Source organism: Dipodomys merriami, unplaced genomic scaffold (assembly GCF_024711535.1).
Source record: "Dipodomys merriami isolate MVZ:Mamm:240054 unplaced genomic scaffold, mDipMer1.0.p SCAF_15, whole genome shotgun sequence".
In the NCBI taxonomy this organism is placed as follows: Eukaryota; Metazoa; Chordata; class Mammalia; order Rodentia; family Heteromyidae; genus Dipodomys; species Dipodomys merriami.
In genome coordinates this window covers 13,264,088-13,285,051 of record NW_027202826.1, presented here as the reverse complement: position 1 = coordinate 13,285,051, position 20,964 = coordinate 13,264,088, and the positions used below count along the sequence as shown (strand labels likewise).

Here is a 20,964-nt window from a genome sequence, read left to right as displayed (position 1 = left end):
CAATTACTATCTTAGAAGATGATCTTTCCACAATCAAGGTTTCAGAGATGTATGGTATTTATTTAACACACATGGAAACATGGAAATAAACAAGAAAGTCCTTGGAATACCAATTTTATACCAAAAGTTTCTCATGATATGCTTAAAATGAACTCTAATGAAAAGTTCAAGAAGCAAAACTGATAAGAAAACTAGCACTCATTAATTTAAATCACTATGGAAATTATTAAACATTTTAGTGACTTTTAGCTCGGAACCATCCATAAGGCTTTATGTAAGAAAGAAAGAAGTGTGAGATGTATGAACTCCATGATTTATAAAGGGAAAAAATAAACCACTAGTCCCAAGATACCACTTTAGTAGAAGGATCATTTTGAGCAAAGAAAACCATTAAGAAGCTGGTACAAGAAAATCTCCCTGCCCTCCTCCTATGCTCTTAAAAATCAAAGATGCCCCTTTGCCCGAAAGGACATTCATTAATTCTGAGACAATGTCTACCCCTCCTTAGCACAGAGAAGCATGAAACAACCAACTGTATTAGCTAGCTTTTGCAGTTCATTGTGTTTATCTTACCACTATATTCTGCCCAAGAAACTCCAAGTCCTTCTCTTTGCTTTATCAATTCTCTAAAATTTATTAGAGTTTTGTTGTTGTGTGTTAAGACATTGTGCAAGTCCCAATGCTCTTTTCCTCATGAACTATTCATCTCTCACATTCCTGTGCATACACAAGGTACACATGTCAATAAACTTATTTATGTTTCCCTTCTTGATCTGTCTTTTGATGATCTAATTTGCAGGACCACAGTAGAGAGAAGAAAATCAAGAAACAAAGTGCTCACCTGTGAAAAGCTGCTTCTAGACTGACAAAAGATAGCTTAACAAGAGTGGATGAATTACAACATACAGACAAGTCCAACATAACATATAAAGACCTTAAGAAATCTTCTGCAGAATATAACTACCACATACAGACACATATAGATATACAGATAGATATAGAGATAGATAGATAGATAGATAGATAGATAGATAGATAGATAGATAGATAGATAGATAGATAGATAGATAGATAGATAGATAGATATGAGCTATGGCTGTATCTATGTGTATTATGTGATGAGCAGGTCCACTTCTCAGCAGTTACTGGTAAACTCTGCAAAGTGATTTAGCTGTGCCTCAGCTTCCTCTTACGTAAAATAAAGACACGCATTCCATCTACACCTGACTAAACTATCACATACAGAACAGTCAGCATAATATCTGGTCAATAATCTGCCCTTAAAATAATGCTAGCTGTGATTATTTAGTATTTAATTGAAATATAAAATAGGGTCTATAATATATGTCTTATTACTTCAGGGGCTAATCATAATAAATAAATACACATGTGAACATAAGAAATACTGGAGATCAAAATATGTGTTTTCCAGGCTGGGAAGATGGCTCAGTGGTAGAGCGCTTGCCTTGCATGCATGAGGCCCTGGGTTCAATTCCTCAGCACCACATAAGCAAAAAGAAAAAAGCCGGAAGTGGCGCTGTGGCTCAAGTGGTAAAGTACTAGCCTTGAGCTGAAGAGCTGAGGGACAGTGCCCAGGCCTAGAGTTCAGGCCTCACGACCGGACCAAAAAAATGTGTTTTCCTTGTTCATTATCCAATAATTAAGAATTTAAACCACTTAAATCACAAATTATTACAGTTGCATAAAATTGAGGATATGTGATCTTATTTGTATACTTGCATGATTTAATAGTGTCAAAAAAAATCTCTAAATTTTGTCTCAATATAAGTTGCTAAGGGATCTTTTCCTATAATTCAGCAAAACTGAACACATACGTAGATGCACACTAAGGATATCTCCCATTTTTTTAATAATTAAGATGAACCATATACAGAATGGCATTTAGGAGAGGCTATTAGCCAGCAGTATTTTTTTTCATGATTATTGAAGAGGTTCATTGTATCCAAGAGTACATCTGTTAGGAGTTTAACAGGATTCCATTGCTGATCCCAAGAAGCTCATCACATTTATTTCTTAGGAGTGATCATTAAAAGCAATAATTGATATTCTCTTACACAGGCAATAATAACCATGGAACATTTTACTCCACAATTTTAAAAAGCAGATGTACTATCACACTATAGTAAATAAAGGCATTCTTCAATTAGGTTCAGACAATTCACAAAATTTGCCATTACAACCATCCTGTTGTACTTCCATAACCTTTGTCATTGGCCCATGGTTTATAATTAACCATCTTCAATAACATATCAGTAATGTATTAATGTCTTTAATAATAGAATATTAGAATAATATGGACTAATAGGACATTATCAGAATCCAAATACTCAAGGATCTCTAGGTAACTTCAATCTTAAAAACAAAGTCCTTTGGTTGTTAAGATAAGAAAAGAAAAATCTCAAACAGAAAATCACCATTTTTTTCCAACACAGACAACCCGTAATAAGTGTGATGAGAGTAAAGCAAATTCAGGTGCTCTTTTGTCCTACATTAGCAGGGCTCTCTGGGTGATAAATGGGTTGCTTGCCTCATTGTCATCCAAACCCCTGAAGTTATTAGAGTTTCAGGAAGCAGAACAAATGTGCTTTATTTATAAAGAAAAGATAGTACCTTAACTTGTCAAAAAGTGTGATAGTGAAGCTGGGCCAAGTGGTTCATTCATCACCATAACTATTTCAAACAAAACCCAGAGACGATGTAATCTCTCCATTGAGCACATTTATATGCCACTTTCCCACTCTAGGCCAACCCCATGAATCTTTGGTAGAATGGCGCCAAGGTACTTATAACTTCCTTATGAGGCTTATGAAAGCTGACCAAGTCTTTATCATTTAAATGTGAGGGGTATTTAGATAAAACTGAATTGACACTGAGGGACCTTTCTCAGTCTACAAGCAACCAAATAAAAAGGGATGCGTAAGAATAACACCAAAACTAATCAATATTATATTCAGTTTCTTCAGGAAAGATGAAAGGATGTGAGAGTTTCCGCTGAAACATAAAAATTTTAACTTTGAGCTATTTTGACAAATTGACCTTGTAGGTGTCACTGAGATCTTTACTATAATAGGGATTTTCCTATACTAGTACAGTATATTACATACACTACATAGTATAGTCTCCTCTAGTTGTACAGTATAGTATAATATATACATATATATTCTCCTATAGTGCTATAGTAATCCTATTTTAATATGACAGGTAAGTCTAATGGGAACTATATCTCAACATAAACTATAAAGTGATTAAAGACTTTACCACAACAAAAATGTGTTCGTCTTTTGGTTTTGGCTAGTAAAAACTAGCAATGTTACCTTGATTTTAAAAAAAATTGTTTTCCACTCAAAAGAACTCTCATAATGATTTGAAGCCTGATAACTTCAGGGGCCAGACTGCCTAAGAGAATACGGGTTGTGTTGTGACATTGGCACCCCATTGTTCCCTTTCAGGTGAACCATCCCCAATCTAGTGCATTGGGGACTAGCATTCCATGGCTGAAGTCATGCCAATGACCTTCACTTCATAGTGTCATTGTCATTTGCTAAGCAAATGACCAGGGAACAGAAATAGAAGAATAACTTCTTCTCCAACACAACAAAAATACGTACGCCTGTGACTGCCTTCCAAATCTTCAATGAGTAGATTGTCAGGGAATGATAACTTTTTTTTAAGGACTCTAATTTTGAAAACTATTTACTATTTTTTAAACTTCATTTCAAAAACATATTACTTATGATCTATTTAATCAAAGCTTGTATAATTCTAAGACAAGTACAAGGATGTAAGTAAATCTATGCTAGTAAACCAAACCAAAACCAAACAAACATGATCTGTTCAAGAAATTACCTATACAAGAAAAAAATCTCACTGATAACAAATAACCCAAATTTAGTTTAAAAACGAATTGCTGATCTGAAAGTGTTCCTTTAGGAAAATACTGATCAGTCAAATTATTTCCTAAATGGATATTTGGTCATATTTCTGAAAGGGGAACTAGAATGTTCTTCTGTTAGACTCCACAGTGTTACAAAAACGTAACAATTTACATTTAGATTAAAAATTACACATATATGTTATTTTACCAGCACCTGTGATAATGGGAAAGGGAAAGCAGAATTCAAATACCATAGCCTTGCAAGCATGGTCTGAGATGATCTAAAATCTGTCTTCCTCGTGACCTCACATAATACCCATCTCCCTGCTCTGACTTCCAAACACAAGGCTGTTTAGCACTGAACTATGCAAGGGCCTCAGAGCCTTTGCCTTTATTCTTTTTTTTTTTTTTTTTTTTTTTTGATTGTGATTAAGTGATTACTTAATTTCCGGAAATTCACAGTATTGTGGAATAATGATGCTCATTTAAAGTCACAAGTTCATTCTAACTTTCCTGGAGCAAATTGTCTATCACAGTCTGTAATATATAACGGTGCTCATATTCTTTTTTGTGCATGAAAAAACATCCCATTCCTTCCTTCCTCTATGTTTCCCTTTAAAATATATCACATCTCCAAAGAAACCTTTGCATCTAATATACTAGTCATCTGGTCCCTCTTTTCTTATGATAAGGCTTCTTTATAGCTTCTGTCAAATGTGCAGTTAAAACATTAATTTAAGGAGTCTTGCAGTATACATTGGACAAACACAAAGAAACACTACATAAGTTACCATCACATTTATATTTAAGAATATTGCATCACCTGAAGGAAAGATTCAGAAGTGTAGAAAATGTAAATAAAATATTTCTGACAATTATCAGAATTATAGTGGTTCAAGGGTGTACAATTTAAATGAGCTTTCAGTGCAGTATAAAACATTTAAAAGTTACTATAAAACCTTAAAAAGCCAGGTGCCAGTTAATCATGTCTACAATTCTAGCTAGTCAGGAGGCTGAAATCTGAGGGTCTCAGTTCAAAGCCAGCCTGTGAAGAAATGCCTGTGAGATTCTTATCTCCAATTAACTACCAGAAAGCTGAAAGTGGAGCTGTGGCTCAAGTGGTAGAGTGGTCACCTCAAGCAAAAAAGCTCAAACACCGCACTCAGGCCCTTAGTTCAAGTCCTGTCTGGCACAAACAAATCATTTTTTTCCCACAAAATTTTATACAATGGTCAAATCAGTAGACCACACAAGTTGAGTGTGAAAAAGCATGATATTCCATTAGGATACTTCAAGTATGAATTTATGTTCTAAGTATTATATAGATCAAAGGTACAGCATTCTGTTTTTCTGACCTATAAATCCAATGCTCATTTTTCCATTTTATTCTGCTGTAATCCCGCTGTGATTATGCCTATAATCTCAGCTAACTGAGAGACAGTGTTCAAGATCACAGTTTTGCCCAGCTTCAGAAGTATAAATATGAGGATGGTAGTCTGAGCCAGCTGGAGCAAAAAACAAGACCCTGTCCAAAACAGAACTAAAGCAAAAATGGCTTCGACATAATTCAAGTGGCAGAGGACCTACCTATCAATCATGAGAACCTGAGTTTAAAACCTCAGTGCTACTTTACTAATGTTAAAAGAGTGTTAAATTTGTGAATATAAATACTTATAAATAATGTATAATTATGAATAATCATGTATAATTATTTGCACATAATTGATAGCATTGAAATTATAGCACTAAAACTATACAAATAATGGTTCTCACTATTTACTAGTTATAGTAAGTACTTGTTTTTTCCTAAATTTTAGAAAAACATGATTTTTGTATCTCCTAAAAACTTTGAAAGTTCTTTATTGTTATAAAATGTCTTTGTTTCTCTATTGAGTAGTTTTCCCCATTCCCTTTATTTCCTGAGTATTTCTCTCTCTATTTTTGTTTTATCCAAGATTTGAGATTTAAAGAGCATTTCATGTATGGAAAGAATCAGAATTACAGAACATAGAGATAAAAGTACTTGTAAAAAGATAATAGAAATTAGCAACCCAAAATAGTTTCAATAGTATTTTGTGCACACGGAGATACACATGAAATCTGTACACATTTATATTTAAATATTCACTGTAAATAATTATTTAATTGCAGGGACAAGCTTTTTAACACACTGAGGTTGGATTAATAATACAATCAAAACTCCCAGAGAATTACAATGAAGAGGACCAAATCCTCAGCTTCTTTCAACATTCACTTATTATAATAAGTATTGGTGATAATGTTATCCATATCCTCATAAAAATTCTAAGTATAATCATAAGTAAGTTCCTAAGAAAATGTATAGGCAGCTTATTATGAAATTGTTTCAAGAGTACTATACTTTACATCTGAATGCCAACAACAAACTCGGTGGAAGCAATATACACTGTCAGCACACAGCATTATTCAGGAGGGCTGATTGTGGGCATGCAGTTATTTTTTAACATAATTACAAGTTTAACCATGAGTGGAGAGGAAACACACAAAAAATGTCTACCATCTTTCTGAAATGATATTGATCCTTACTCTGAAACAGAGAACCCATTGGAGGTCTGTATCAAATCAGAGAGCAGCAACTGGTCTACATGAAAAGCAGATAGCACGATTTATGCATAATTGTTCACCATAGAACTGTCAAAATATAAATGACTATTGCAAGAAACAAACAAAAAGTCCTTGAGTTTAGTGAGAAAATCTGCAGCAAGTCCTTGTATGGGATAGCATACACGCAGAATGCCACATCGCTGAGCTGATTTCAATGCTGCAGTCTAAAATAGTTGAATTGCGTTCTGTTATTCATCAATACAGCACACACATAGACAGATACTCCAGTCATACGTATAAAGAAGATATGTGGCTATGAATCAAAACGTTAGATAAGTTAGAAGGCACAAGATGCGTTCAGTTCTGTTGACAAATCTCTTCCTCACTCCTGTCTTGAACACACAGATCTTTAGACATTGGACTCGGTCATTGCCAATGTATTTCTCTCTGAATGCTATCTCACTTTCTTTCTTTCTGAGCTGACTTGTACTTGACATTTCAAACCAGATAACAGTGGTTGGTGGCGGCATAGGAGGGTTTTTCTTTGACACCAGAAGCAGAAACACAGATTGGTATCGATGTCCAATTGTCTTTGAAACAGAGATGAGGACGGAAAGGAACACAGCAGCCTATTCTTCACATAAGCAAAGAAGAGCTGATAAAATAACCTCCCCATTTCTTTCTTTCAGGAAGGGTAACAGAAGAACAAGAAAAAAAAAAAACAGAAAAACTTCAAAAAGAAATCACATTCCATTGCAAGGAAGTCTTCCCTAAATGGCAACATTTGATTCCTTTTTCTCTTTCTGTGCAGATCGGTTGTTTTGCTTTTTTGCAACTAGAAGAATTGCTCCAGTTTCTTTGCTAATGGTGGCTTTCTCTTCTGAGTAGGTCCTTCCTCTCCTCCATGCTTGCAGTCTTAATTGACAGTGCTAAACAAGTTCCTATCCTTTCCTGACCTCGGTGGGCATGTGATTTGAAACTGATCTGAAGATACCAGGGGTGTAGATCTTGCTGAATTATCCTCAGATGGGTTAGATCCTTAGATGGCTTAGATGGGCCATCTATTCATTCTTGCTACTTGGAACCAGATTCACAGGCTTATAGGCTACATGTTTAAAGAGTACACTTTTACAAAGGTCTCAGACTCTCTTTAATTTTCTGCTGGCACCATCATAAAATCTTAATAACTCCTGAACAAGAAGCATTGCATTGTTTGATGTTGCACTAGACTCTACAATTATATACTTGGCCCTCCTTCTAGCTCAGTTCCCTGAGAATTCTCTTGTTATTTGGCCCAATTTAAGCTCTTGAGATTTCTTTATTCCTGGGGGCTATTGCATATCCTTCCAATAAACATCTTTTTTTTTAATGAGAAGAGCAAAACTATGTCTCTAGGGCTTGCATCAAAGAACTCTATATTATCTATTTTAGCAGGTCAAAGACTGACATGTAAAATGTAGGGTCAAGTTATTTCCAGGGTCTCATCTCTTTTGGTGTATTCCTGTCACGTCCCTTCCTTGTCATCTTCAGCTTTGCTTTAGAGTATTTTTGCTTCATGGATATTCAGAATTCATTATGGGATGCTATCTTTCATTTTATTCTATGTCACAGGTCACTTACGTTTTGTAACTCTTTTGTAAAAAAACATACCAACACTGTTTCCTGCTTTCACCCCTCTGATTTCTCTCAGGTAGAATTAATCCAACTAAATGGTTGTTAGCTGATAAGGAAATGTTACAACATACTTTTAATCACTAGGTTACTTCTTATTCGGAGGAATGGCTACACATACAAGCATCGGGAGCAAGGCGCCAGCCCAAAACTTCTAGAAGCATTTATTTTATCCAGTCTTACTAAATAGGGTGCTATATATCATGTCTATAAGTTTGTCTTGCATTTAGAAGGGGAAAAAATGCATAAGCTCTTCTAAAGCTGACCTCTTTCCACCAGGGAAAACAGAGGCTTAGAGGTCAGTGCCAGAAAATTATATGAGCTTTGTTTAATGTAGAATCACTCTGCTTTAAAATGGCATTAGATGTGGCATAAATTTGGAAAGTTTTATGTTACTCTGTCTAAGTTTCTTCTCAGTGGTAGCCCTCATAAATTGACTTCAGCTTATTTTCTCTCTTTGTTCATTAGAAAAAAAATTCATGGTTGCTTTTTGTGATTACCTTGTCTTTGTGAGGATGGATTATCCTCTAGTCTCCAAGTATATTGTCCTACTAAATTATCAACAGGAACTTTAGGATATGCTTTCCAACATCTTCAATGTAATAATAATCAAGTAAGGATTTAAACTTTTTAAAAATCTAGACTCCTTATAGATGATGTTAGGTGAAATGAATCCCAAGATAAGTATTCAAATGTTTTTTTTTCTTTCATGCAATTATTTCTAACGTATTTATAAGATGATTTCTTTGCTGCTTTGTATGTCCCTCCCCCACGGTATAACCCCTGCTCTCACTGTATTTGATGTTGGTATAATTTGTGGAGGCAAAGGGCAAAAACAAATAGTTTAAATAGAGATTCAGGTGGACCCATTGCAACAAAGAGATGTACAAGTCGTTATGTGGAAAAACGAACTTTACAACTCTGGCCAGGAGAGGGTGGGGGGTAGGGGCAGAGTGGGGGGGTGGGGGGTGGAAGATGGGAAGGGATGGGAAGGGGAAACAAAGGAAGAGGCAACAATGCTTGATAAGAAATGTACTCATTATCTTGCCCATGTAATTGTAACCCTCTGTACGGTATTTTCACCAAAAAAAAAAAAAAAAAAAAATCTAGACTTCTGCTAAACATTCTTCTGTAAACCAAAATTTTTACCTAAGGATAAAAATTGGACGTGGTTCCAAATATTGTAATGAACTCAGTAATTTTTAAAATCACTTTGTTGAGCTTGCAGCAGGAGTCTTTGCTGTTTTGAATTGTTTATAGTTATTATTTAAAAGAAATAAGAGAGGGGCTGGGAAGGTGGATCAGTGGTAGAGCGCTTGCCTTGCATGCCTGAGGCCCTGGGTTCAATTCCTCAGCACCACATAAGCAAAAAGAAAAAAGCCAGAAGTGGTGCTTTGGCTAAAGTGGTAAAGCGCTAGCCTTGAGCTGAAGAGCTGAGAGACAGTGCCCAGGCCCAGAGCTCAGGCCTCACTACTGGACCCCCCAAAAAAAATGAAATAAGAGAAAGTAGAGTGGTGTGGAGTGAGGGGAAAGGTAAAGGAAGGGAATGAGGAGGGAAGAGGAGAGAAAGGAGGGGTGGGGAGAAGAAGGGAAGAGAGAGGAGAACAAAGACCATTATTGAGAAAGACTATAAGAAGCCAGCACCAACTTCTACAGTGATGTGTACTGAAAAGTTTCTACAATAATTATAATAACTATATATAGAATTCTAGGTCTCTGTTCTCTTTAAGATGTTAAAGATGCTTTTGCATGTTTTATGGGTGATTTTCTTTTCTGTATCAACAGTTTCTGTGTGTGTGTGTGTATGTGTATGTAACATATTAAGTAATATATTATTAAGTTAAGAAGCTAGGATGGCTATCTTCATATGCACTGGTTTTATACAAATATTTCCATGAGGTTATGTTTGCTAATAAACACTCACAAATATGAGATGCGCACAAAATAGAAGAACTGAACGTGTATTTCAGAAAAGGGCTACTTTTGGTTTTGGACACTAGGGAGCTTAGATGTTGATAAACAAGTATCTTCTGCTTTCCGAATCATGGTCATGGTGTTTTCCTGTAAAACCAGCTGAGATTTGAGTAAATCCCATTGGTATTACAGGATGCTAAGGCATTAAAGTACTAAACATCATGCCTTTCACCTCTAGGTCTTATACTATAAAGGATTTAGTGAATTTACATCTCAGCACTCAGATATCACATGAAAAATATATGCATGAATTATAAGCCACTAAAATAGTCCAATTACTTAAGACAGGTCAAAAGGTCACACAGCTCTTCTCCTTTATTCTATCTGTAATTTTTACAGAAAAAAAAACTGTGTCATTGACTGGCTTTTTCATTTTTGGTTTAGTAAGAATATTGACTAATGCTGTTGATTTAAATTCAATGCTTCCTTATTTTCTTATGGCAGTGATACAAGGGTTGGTCTATTATCTGTCTTCTCTATGAAGACAGCCTAGCTCTATTAGTTCAATTCATATCAATTAGTTTGATGATATTTTCCTGCACAAGTAGGTTTTTTTAATCTACAAATAAGATCACAATGGAACAGCAGGAATATATCTCTCTATTGCTAACTAGAAGCATCGTTTGGACTTTCTATGTAATCTCATGGGTCTATAAGCATTTATTTTCAAATGATACAATAAATAGTATGAAACTGTTCTGTACTGTCTTGAACTTTGTTAAGTAAATACACTAATAACCTCATCATCAGTATGCCAGATTAAGAAATCAAAACCTTTAAAATAGTTATTTCTTCTTAAACATATTAATTTATATATATATATGAAATTACTGTTAAGTAGTTGGTAGTAGTTCACAAATATTCTGATGTTTGAGATAAGAATATTAAAGGAAGGAGGGACTTTTGACTCACACTGAATATTCCTTGGTTTATTATGTGATCAGTTTCCTGAAATCATGTTTAAACAGATAGTCTTGATAAGTAACTATCGTAATAAAATCCTACCACCATGTAACATGAAGTGGAAGATAATTTAGAACATTCCAGTGTACTGCGGTTTAAACTCAGGGCCTTACTCCTGCTAGGTTAGTATTCTAACCTAACACTCCACTACTCTAACCTAACACTCAAGCCATCCAACCTAAGAAGCTAGACATATGGGAATGAGCCACTGGAACTCACTCTCAGATGAATATTTTAAAACCAATTACACTAATATGGCAATAGTCACAGAACAACCTCACTAATTTTCATTTTTTCTTGTTCTAGATCTAAAAGGATAATTTGATTATATTTTAAAATGCTTTCTGAGTGTCTATCTATACAAACTATCTCTGAGACAGCTGGCTAGAGTATGTGTATGTGTATGTATATATATACAGATATATATATACATCCTAATAAATATATGTCCTAATAAATTTGTAAGACATCAGATGCTACATAATGATCTAATCATCTACAATTTTCCTTCAAAGATAGTTGTGTCGAAGAATTCCTACTTGAGGGTTCGGTTTATGTCTATAAATGGAGTATTTTTGTTTCTTCTTTCAGAACCTTTTTCCCTCTTTCAAAAAGAAAATTATACCAGACTAGTTTTTTTTGACATAAAAGTGCTGGTGTTATCTTTGTCTAACAGACTAGATAATGTCACAACACTACTTAAATAAAATTGCCATATGAAGCTTTTTAACAGCATACCATAATCATCTGCATTTACTTATAAAACAAATATACTAGCTAGTCAATATCAACTATAATAAAGAGAAAAGCAAAAAAAAAAATACAGCCCTCAGTAAGCCTGCCAGAAAAGATTTGATGTCACAAAGCCTGACTAGTAACCTCAATTTTCTCATTATCTAGTAAGGGCTGCAGGAAAAACAAATATCTAAGTATAAAGACATGTAGAATGAAAAACTGTCCTTGCCTCTTTTATGACCAAGTGCAGTAAATGTACAAAAGATGTAGTTATTATTATTATAGGAATCCAAGATTCTATTTTGGAAGCAGTAGGGTTTGGTACAAGTATTGGTTTTTAAAACAATGCTATCAGAGCAAAGCAGGTAGAATGGAGAGCACATCCCATAAAGGGAGGAGAAAATGAGCCAAATCCTAGGAAGAAGATATCTAAGTAGAGAGATAAGGCTGGAACGCCAGCTTATTTTCTTTATAATAAAGCAGGCTGAACATTCTACACCACAGATTGTGCAGAATGCTCATTCTCAAAGCCATTCTACAGAACTGGAATGGTCGGAGATCAATAAAATAAGGAGTGAAGGAACTTGGAATGGATAAATAATAAGTGAGGATATAGTATTTTCTAGGTGAAATGATATGTGCATTACAAATATAATGGAAACCAACATTTCTGAAGTTTTATTTATATACATATCCTATTTCCACTAATGTCACCTATTCTGTAGATTTCTTGCAGCAATGTATGTGTTGATAACTGTAACAAGCCTAACTTTAATATTCTGTAATAAAGAATAAATTAAATAACATTGTATATTATTAAATGTCATGTATTCTGCTCCTTTGTCATGTGTCATAATTGCAAATCTCATATAGGCTATCATGTAATACATATTGTATGACTATGACAGGCCCTTAATTACCTTTGAGTCAGTAGTTGTAATAAATATAAAGAAGCTTATAATGGATTTCCCTGACTCAGATGATGTTTTAAAAGGAAGAAAGTGTCAGAGATGTGTGTTAGTAGTGTTAAAAACTCGCTCTGTTCTGCAGACAGAATGGAATGAATTCTGACCTCAGCCCCTGAGCTTGGATGAAAGGCCCCAGGCCAACCATCATCTCTGTAGCCTTGTGAGACACTAACATGCATCCCAGTTAGACCTAGAAAGCTACAGATGCTGAGATCCGTAATAATGTCTAATACTCATACAAAAGTACACTATGTTTGAAATGCAATAACAATGTTGTAAACATACTTACAAAGTTATTGACATACTTATAGGTTGAATTTTCTTAGTAGCACCTCTGTTTCAGAAATGAATCAGGTCACCCTTCAAAAGACTAAAGAGAATATTATCTTATTTCTATTATAAAATATTTTACTTGCAAATTTTCCTATGTATGTATACACACATACACATAGCAAAACTATAGTGTTAAATTCTGATTTAGGGACGGTAACTCTGTAATAAAGAATATTACAAATGTGTGTATTTTCATAGGTAAAAAAAGTTGTGATAGACATTTATAAATATTCGTATTTTGGGGGGGCTGGGAAGGTGGCTCAGTGGTAGAGCACTTGCCTTGCATGCTTGAGGCCATGGGTTCGATTCCTTAGCACCACATACGCAAAAGGAAAAAACCCAGAAGTAGAGCTGTGGCTCAAGTGGTAGAGTGCGAGCCTTGAGCTGAAGAGCTGAGGGAAAGCGCCCAGGCCCAGAGTTCAGGTGCCAGGACTAAACCCAAAACAACAACAACAACAAAATTAGTATTTACATAGACAACTACTTTCCATATATAGATCCTTGACCATCCATTATAACTGTGTATATTATATACTTTCTGGCTAAATCTATTCAGCTAGAAAACTATACAAATATTAATTTAATTTAAATACATAAATCCATCATTTAAGATGCCAAGAAAATATTGAGAAAAATGAAGGCAAAGCCAGACTCCTCTGACTCACAACTGTAATCCTTACTATTCAGGAGGCCGAGTTCTGAGAATCCTTTGCTCAACACCAGTACAGACAGACAAATCCATGAGGCTCTTATTTCCAATTAGCCAGAAAATCATTGAGAGTGGAGGTATGGCTCAAATGACAGAATGCAAAAAGAAAAAAAAAGCATAAGCACAAAGCTTGAGTGAGAGTGTGAAGTCTTAGTTTAAGCCTCAATACTGTCTCACACACACACACACACACACACACACACACACACACACACACACACACACACGAGTGGAGGTATGGCTCAAATGACAGAATGCAAAAAGAAAAAATAAGCATAAGCACAAAGCTTGAGTGAGAGTGTGAAGTCTTAGTTTAAGCCTCAATACTATCACACACACACACACACACACACACACACACACACACACACACACACACACACACGAGTGGAGGTATGGCTCAAATGACAGAATGCAAAAAGAAAAAAAAAGCATAAGCACAAAGCTTGAGTGAGAGTGTGAAGTCTTAGTTTAAGCCTCAATACTGTCACACACACACACACACACACACACACACACACGCACACACACACACACACAGCGAAAGGAAAATGTGTCAAGAACTTGACAATGTCTGAGATTTTTAAGGTGTTTGTAAAATAACAGCTTGCCAGACAGGCAAAAAACCGTAAGATTTCTGGATCTGTACTCCTCATTGTGCGATTCCTCACAATGACAGAATTCACTAGTGGACCAACATTTTCTTGAGCTTGTCCGGAAATCCCAGAGACCAGGAGAATGCAAAGCATCCGAGAAGACATCTGCAATCCTGTGGATTGTTACCAAAGTCTGACCACAGGGAAACCGAGTCTTTGGTAATGGAGCATAACCAGGTCTGTCCTTGGTTGCAAAGGAAGATATACTACCAGTGTCTAAGCCAATCTGACTTTGATGCATTTTAAATGGTGTCATTGTGTTTCCTCAGGCTGATTTCTATACAAACAAGCAATAGTGGAAAGCTAGGCAAGAGGAAGAAAGTTGGGAACTGTTTGCCTGCAGGAATGCCATCAGTCCACAGGAACTTGCTTCCAAATCCTGTCACTTGTAGACCCATCACATCCTCACATCTTCCCTGTGTACAGAAGAAAAGGAGGAGCAATCAAGTCTTTCTTTGCTCAGGAAAGGGGCATCCCCAGTACTACTGTTTCTTGTCTTGTGGATTTGTTTCTGATATCAGTCACAGCCTCTAACTCTGGATTGTAATTTTTAAAATGCACCAAGCAGGGCTTCACACGTCAGCTTCCCTGCTCCAGTTCATTTTATGATACCCGTTTCAACATTTATTTGTCAGAGACTTCCAGTGATGAATTGCATCAAGAACAGCTGTAGGGTCTGCTTTGGCTTAGGAGAGTTCCACTGGGGAGAGTTCTACAATGGATAAAAATTACCAGGGGGGCGGGGGCGGGGTGTTTCTTCATGCTTGGAAAGAAAATGACAGTCATACAAAATGAATCTTCCCATTACGAAGAGTAAATAATACAGTTTTGTTATTGTCTACATAAAATAAAAAGAAATTCTTAAAGGGTAAACAAGTATATTTTGGTCTCTAAAATTTGAAAAGCCATTTTTATAACTGTGAGCAAATGTCCAAATTGAATTTAGTAAGATATTGGTACTCATATAACCAACTACCATACTATAAATGCTCCCAGCCAGTGGAAAACTGAGGTTTCATTATAAGTTCTCTATTACCTCTGCAAAGAGGTTAATATAACAAATAAAACATTTTCCATGCTTTCTAGACTCCTGCCTATTCTTTCAGTTACTAATTATGTCTTTAAGTGTCTATGCCAAGTTTGTTGTAATTATGCCAGACTTTCCTCTTAAGTCTAAAATTCATCACAACAAACAAATCTAGTTCTCAGAAAAACAATGCAAAGTTTACATAGTTAGGCAATTGCATTCAAGATACATTTCACTTTATAAATAAGGATGTGGGATTTTAAAAGTCCACTGTTAGTGACATTGTGACATAATATTTTTTATTTATTTTTTGTTGGTCATGGGCTTTGAACCTTGGGCCTGGGCGCTGTCCCTCAGTTCTTCAGCTCAAGGTCAGCACTCTACCCCTTGAGCCACTGCGCCACTTCCAGTTTTCTGAGTGGTTTATTGGAGATAAGAGTCTCACAGACTTTCCTTCCAGGACTGGCTTTGAACCGTGACCCTCAGATCTCAGCCTCCTGAGTAACTAGGATTACAGGCATGAGCCTCCAGCACCCGGCGTGATATTTTAAGTTCCAAAGTATTACAAACTTTAAACAATCATGCCCTGACGACTATTTTTGATTGATTATTATTTATTTCTATTATCTTCAAATAGTTGTACAATGGGGCTTCAGTTAAACATGTCTATTTATGTGACTCTCGATATGAATCTCGAATAGTGATATCCTTTCTATTGCTCTCTCTCTCTCTCTCTCTTCCATCTATCTTACCTCCCAACTGTATTTTCAAGTTTCCAAGATCTATTTCCATGTATGTACAATGGATAATATGACTAGTTTCTCTCACCATTCTTTTTTCTATTAAATCACTCCTTATTCTTCACTATTTTTCTATCACTGTACATATTAAAGGTATGGGTTTATGCAAAGGAACATGATGTGAATAGAAGTGTAATAAAAATAATCAAACAATCACAAAATGGGTAGAAATCAAAACATGAGAGAGATAAATATCTCATATTTTTTATGATGTCTTAATAACAAAGTTAGTGATACTGAGGATTATAGAAATTTAAATTAATTAAAAGTAAACTGAAGTTAACATTTAGTTCCTTAGCCACACTGCACACATATGTGCCCACTTGGACAGTAGCAAAGAAAGTTCTCTTAGTGGATAGATTCTACAGGCAAACTCCTCTTCCATTCCATACACAGTCAAAAAAAAAACCCCCAAACCAAAAACAACTAACAAATACTGACGAGGATGTAGAGAAAAAGAGTCGATTATAATCAGCCCATGGAATAAAAATTAGTAAAGACATTATGGAAAATATTATCACATAACCTCAAGGCACTGAGGATTGACTGGCTGTGCTGGTATACACCTGTCATCATGGCTATTCAGGGGATGGAGGTTGGGAAGATTAAAATTCATTTGACCTTGAACCCATAATGGATAGTTTCAGATGTAGCTAGTGAAGAGAAGATCAAGATGGAGAGATTAGGCCTTGTTTTGATGTGATTAATGTTATAAAAGGAGAGCTCGGGGCACACAAAACACAGGGATTATTCCACATGAACATGAAGGCACAGTTCACAAGCCAAGGGAAGACAACCATTGCCAGGAATCACCAGGGCTAGGGAGAGGAATGGATGGATTCTTCCTTACAGTCCTTACATGACACCTGTTCTGTCAGTAACTTGACTGAAGACTTCTAACATCTAGAATCATGAGATAAAAGATTCCTTTTGCTTAAACTATCCCATGTGCAGAAAGGTTATACCAGCTCGGACTTACCAATACTCTCATTTCTTAGGCTTTATTGCATTTACAATTCATTCTAATACAGATAACCACGACCACATCAGCCAACATTTCAAGCTGTTCTACATTTCTATGTCAGTCCCATTAGGGTTAGTCAATAAAAGACACAGTGATCCCATGCTACAATGAACAAAACATGAAGGCAAATTAAGTATATTTTAGGATAAACATCTATGGTCTTGCATGTGTATCTTGGTTCAGTCTAATTTTCTGGTTTTTTTTTTTTTTTAGCATTTTCCCATCTTTACATCAGCCTGTCTTCATTACTGAAGAGATAAATATGTACCTTAATATTTGGCCTAAAGGAGAATAAGAAGTAACAATTTCATGACTGATACTTGTACTAAATATGTCTGGTACTAATTCTGACATCTGTACTTTTCACTCTACTGATCTATGGAAGAACTATGCATTATTAATGTTGTAATAATGTGCTAAACACACTGAATATGATATTTTTAATTATCACAATAGCCTGGCAAGTTATGTATTATTTATATCTGCTTTGTAGATAGAGGGACTAAAGTTCAGAGAGCTTAACTGAATATCTAAACATCCTGTAGGCCACAAAGGGATACGATAACACTCACACTGTAATTCAAACTCTAGTCTTTACACTTCCCGGATCTGCATTATTTCCCATCTGCACTGAAGCTTTGAAATGAATAACATAGTCATTAAAACAAAATAGGAGGTTCATGAATGTTTACCCTGAGGGAGCGATTTCTATGAGAAGGTGTCTGTGGGCTTTTGTAACTTTTCACAGCTATTTTTGAATCTTATCCCTACCATTTATTAGATGCATGATCTCTGACAAATTACTTGGCACCTAATCTCCAATAGTTCATCGAGGAAGGTGCAGTACACCTGTCTCATAGACTTATGCTGACATTAATCAGAGAACGTGTGTAACAGCAAAAAAAGAACATGGGGTGTAGGTCCAGTGACTACGGGCGGTGTTTGTGAATGGGGATACTTGATTGCTTCTTTCTCAATGAGGAGACCGATGTGAGAAATTAGCTCTTATGACCAAATATTAAGAGCCCAGTGTGTTTTCTTCTTTCATCTTCTTGCCTCACAGTCATCAATCAACACCACGGAGTCAAGGAAAGACTGGAGTACTCACACACACTCCTAAATCATCTGCAAGCACATTTGCTTGCCCCATCCTCCCGTGGTTTACTCCCTGGAAAGTAAATGCTTTTGGAGGATTATTTTGCATCATCCATCAAAACCTACCTACCCTAGGCACACAGTGTGAGCCTCTTCAATTCCAAGAATCTCTCCAACTGAAATCCATTCACATGTGCCAGGAGGGAGATGGGCAAGGTTATTTACTTATGCATTGCTTGTAAGAGGATAGATATTAAAGATTACAGTATAAAGATGTTCTCTGTTGTCTGTTGTCAATTCAGCATCTTCCTTACTCATCTGTATTCTGTCCTGAAATACAGCATTAGAGCCTCTGAGTGCCTTCCCCGATTCCCAGGGTGCCAGCAGATCATGCCAATAAAAATCACTTGAATGAGGTTTGGGATGCCAGGGAGTAAGATAAGCCATTATTCTCTGGCACTGATGAGGACAGGCACAAGGGCACTGGCAAACAGCAGGGTGAAGACCTGGAGGTTTGCCAACAGCATTCACATATCTTTCTGAGGGTGAAATGCTTTCATTCCACAGACGTCACAGGCCTGTGGTATCAGCTACCTGTTCTGTCTGCATTTCCAGATATCCTAATCACAAGAAATGAGCCTCTGAAACTTTTCCTAGCCCCGTCCTTCTAATCATCATACAAGTTTAAGTTCTAGCATTCATATTTTTTAATGCCAAAGAATTGCTACTGATGTTCAAATAGAACTTTTCAAATCTACATAATTCTATGTAGATTGAGAATTTGCTAACAATCTCCTTAACAAATTAGAGGTATGTGCAGGCACATAGCTCACACCCATAATCCCGGCTACTTGGGTGGCAGAGACCAGGAATACTGATATTGCAGTCCGCCTGAACAAAAAGTTAGTGAGGTTTCCTATTGCAACCAATTAGCCAGGCACAGAGGAAAATACCAATAACTCAACATAGACTCTAAGTGAGGAAAAACACTGTGGTCTGAGACTGGCACAGAGACAGGGGGAGAGAACCTGAAAAACAACTAAAATAAAGAAAAACTTCAGACAGAGGTTCAGTGGTAGAGTTCCTAAATAACAAGCAGAAAGGCTTGATATCAAACCCTAAAAGTTAAGCAAGCAAACAAGAAAGAAAGAAAGCAAGAGAGTGTGAGAGAGAGGGGGGGAGGAGGAGAGAGGGAGGAAAGGAGGAGAGGAGGGAGGGAGAGAGACGAGACAAGGAAGGAAGGAAGGAAGGAAGGAAGGAAGGAAGGAAGGAAGGAAGGAAGGAAGGAAGGAAGGAAGGAAGGAAGGAAGGAAGGAAGGAAGGAAATGAGCCTATGATATACCCTCCACATCTGTGTTACCCACCCCACATTGTACTTCAGCAGAAGTACATTCATGAGAAATGAATGGTCTGTGTCCACAAGAGCTTATTGTTTCCTTGTTGGCCAAATTCATGCAAACATATTGGGATAGCAGGCAGGTTTTTGTTGCTTAGAACATACTTGGTCACTTGGCAAAGTAATGGAACACAATACATGCATTCGTGTTAATAAGATGAAAATTGGGCTGCAGAGATAACTCACATATAAGACCAAGAATGTGATACTCAGTCAAACAGCAAGACCATCTACAGAGGCCCCCTAAAAAAATCCTCATATATAATCACAGATTTAAAATAACATAATGAAAAAATATGTACCATACAAATACAAATAAAAAAAGAAACTTTGATGTTAACAATAACCTATATAGATTTCCATGAATATTACCAGGTACAATGAAATCTATTTCATATTGATAAAAAGTTATATGGATGGATAAAAGAGAATGGGGACCAGTTACAAAGAACAAAATTATAAACCTTCAGAGAGGAAGCTAAGGAGGACAAGGTAATATGGAAGAATACCAGCACCTTCCATTTGGCTTCCTAAGAGAGAAATAGTGTAACAAAGGAGAGAATATATTCTAAAGAGAGAAAATGAGAGGAAGACACTCATCTCCATGAACTTCCAAAAAGTCAGACATGTTGCTGTGGTAGAGTGCTAGCCTTAAGCAAAACAGCTCAGGGACAGCACCCAGGCCCTGAGTTCAAGTCCAGGACTCTAAACCATTTGCTTATTAAATATATGTTTCATAATAAAGAGCTTCTTACACATTTTTCTTCTACCTTTCAGAAAACAGTGTAAGAAAATAGTTTAAAGAATATTACTGCAAGTACACAAGAAACAGAGGCATTTACTGGGCCAAAAGTAAGGATAAAAAGAGACAGCAACAAATCTCTCTCAGTCAGATACTCTATCATAGGCGCTTATAACATGGCTCCTGAAACAAAGGAACACACACTCGGTGTATGTTTAAGAAAACACCAATATACTATGTAGCAAGTCATCAATCAGAGGTCTAATCCCACAGGTATGGAATGAGACGTCAGCTAGGCTATGATCCTTTCCAAAGGGAAAATCCATTGGCCTGTCTTTTCCAGCTTCTGAAATCCCCATATTTCTGGGCGAAAAGCTCCCATTCAATTTCAGA

General features: G+C 36.2%; 1 protein-coding gene across 4 annotated transcripts in view; it reads right to left on the bottom strand.

Moving 5' to 3' along the window:
* The window catches only part of Ccser1 (coiled-coil serine rich protein 1), a 706,759-nt gene that overhangs the window by 464,214 nt on the left and 221,581 nt on the right, over nucleotides 1-20,964 (bottom strand). The window lies entirely within an intron of this gene.